The 2,750-nt window shown below is 34.4% G+C and overlaps 1 protein-coding gene across 1 annotated transcript in view; it reads right to left on the bottom strand.

Annotated features, from left to right (window-relative positions):
* LOC148508066 (uncharacterized) overlaps window positions 1-2,750 on the bottom strand; it is a 251,333-nt gene that overhangs the window by 36,225 nt on the left and 212,358 nt on the right. The gene's annotated exons all lie outside the window — the stretch shown is intronic.

Here is a 2,750-nt window from a genome sequence, read left to right as displayed (position 1 = left end):
GATAAGGGGTGGTTATTTTCCTTTGTCTCTTGCTTGTTCTGTTTGTTTGTGCATGCAGGCAATTGCCAGTTTAAACATAATATATTGGAAGCAAATATTCTATTTTTATCATTAAATAACATTATTATTAATATATATATATGAACTCTCAAAATGTTACCCAGAATTATATACCGTTGGATCATTAGAATAATTTCATTTGAATAAGGACATTGCACACCAGATGGGGTAAGGTAAAGTGTATTTATATAATCAAACAAATTCTCATAAAACAGTATTAATCAAATGCTATCAGTGATGAGAGAGATGATTGCTAAGAAAGCATGGTGGGAGATGGGTTTGTATGTTCTGTGTGGAGGGGATGTTAGACCGCATGTTCCTTTGTTTACAGGCCTCATGTTGGCAGCCATTTTGACTGCAGAATGCATCCAGTAATTCCTACTACTATTATACATATGCAAACTGAATATTGCCAATTGCTAATACATCAGGCAAACACTGCACCATATAATATTCCAACATGCATAACACAAGCTTATTCCAATGTCCAACAATATCATCCCAACACAGACCTCACAATCCCTCCAGATCAAATCCAGCATCCACTAGACCGTGAAGGGATGGCAGAACCACATGGACTTACTTTTATTTAAAGGCCTCAACTCCCATAAGGCCAGATGTCTTTAAATCATCTGTCCATCAATGATCATAATTACAATAACTATCACAAACCTATTTGAACTTTTCAATCGATTATAATTATGATAGTACAGGTTGAGTCTCCTATATCCAAATATTCCAAAATACGGAATATTCTGAAATACGGAATATTTTTAGCATGACTGAGATAGTGAAAACTTTGATTTTTGATAGTTCAATGCACACAAACTTTGTTTAAGGCACAAAATTATTAAAAGTAAAGTATAAAATGACTTATAGGCTGTGTGTATAAGGTGTATATGACATATAAATGAATTTAATGTATTTATACAAACTTAGTTTGAGCCACAAAATTATTGAAAATATTGTATAAAATTACCATCAGGCTGTGTGTATAAGGTGGATATAAATCATAAATGCATTCTGTGTTTAGATTTGGGCCGTATACCTAAGACATTTCAATATGGTATGCAATTATTCCAAAATACGGAATATTCCGATATCCAAAATACCTCTGGTCCCAAACATTTTGGATATGGGAGACTCAACCTGTATATAACTTCACAATATTATCATAATGTGGCTAGTAATTCACAACTCTTATGGAACTACAATTACTAGCTGATTTCAAACTGAAATATAGACATTCCATAGACTACAATATTTCCACCAGATTCCATTATATAATATTTTAGAAACTATAAACTATCAGTGTATAGTACTTATGAGCTTATTACAATATAACAGTGTATAGTACTTATGAGCTTATTACAATATAACAGTGTATAGTACTTATGAGCTTATTTCAATATAATTGACCACTACCAAATAGTACAAAAACTCCATTACGAATCCTTTATCACCAGCTGACATCAGACTGAAATGTATATTCTACAGCAAACAGCTCCATCCCAACTCTAACTACACCATATTACAGCTAAACCACAAGAATATAACACTTCCCTAAGCATCTCAGGCCATGCTATTGTTTAATCCACATGGTGAACCATATTAATAAACTGTAGCCTCCATTAAGCACATGGAATAGACAAAGACTACACTATAAATCACTTTACCAAATCATTGCAAACTTGTTACTTATAATCTACTACAGGTTAACACAAACTTGCTATAAACTTAAACTACTTGTACAGACATTACATTAACTATCCATATTACTAACTACAGTACAGACATTATTACACAATATACTTAGCCATTTTTCCCGGAGTACTTAGGCCCATTTTTCTCCTATGGCTCCAGCAGTGTGAAAAGAACATGTCCTTGTGTTAGTATCGTTGAGCTCTGGGCTCTCTTTGTGAACCCAACCTCTCCTTGCTATTACCTGATAGGTGTGTTCAGAAAGGGGGTGTTTCAATCCTTCCTGTGCTACAACAAAGGCCAAGGCCTTCTGTGTTGAGGCTATGTGTGAGCTATGGCTATATGTATTCAAATGCTAATTTGGATTGGTAGAACCAGTTCTGGGCTCTGGGACAAGCAAGTCACACATCATGTGACCACAGCTGTATATAAAATAAGTGATTAATTTATCTGACCATAGCATAAGTAGTTCATATTATGTCTATAACTGTATAAGAATAATATTCATATACACACTCTAACATTTCCCCCTGTGTCACAATTAATGACCTTTGACAGCTGAACTGACATAAGCTTGTGTATTATCATTTTAGCGTATGTGTATGTATGTTGATCGTACAGGTGGTGAGAGAGAAAATTCAGTTTGGAGAGAATCGTAACAATGTAATTTTCACAATTCAAAGTAATAATGAAAGGGCCGAAAATTAATGGTCGTCCCCTGCGTCGCATACCTGGTTGGAAAAAACCTTGTTTTTGTATATATGTGGATTCATGCAAGGATAAAAATATCTTTCCTATGTGAGGTAAACCCTTTCCTAATTTTTATTAACATTTGGAATTAAAAGCCTATAGTTGTTCTTATGATGTAATCTTCTTCAAATGGGGTGGGGACGCACTTCTGGGGTGTTGTCATCTTTGACATCTGTTTTGGATAATCTGTGTCCCAGTTCTTCCAATCTGTGTTCCGTCTGATAATCATAGGGTTTATG

The sequence above is a fragment of the Taudactylus pleione genome, unplaced genomic scaffold (assembly GCF_031769625.1).
Source record: "Taudactylus pleione unplaced genomic scaffold, aTauple2 ptg000377l, whole genome shotgun sequence".
NCBI lineage: Eukaryota > Metazoa > Chordata > Amphibia > Anura > Myobatrachidae > Taudactylus > Taudactylus pleione.
Note: the sequence above shows the minus strand (reverse complement) of the source record. Positions and strands in the feature narration are given on the sequence as shown.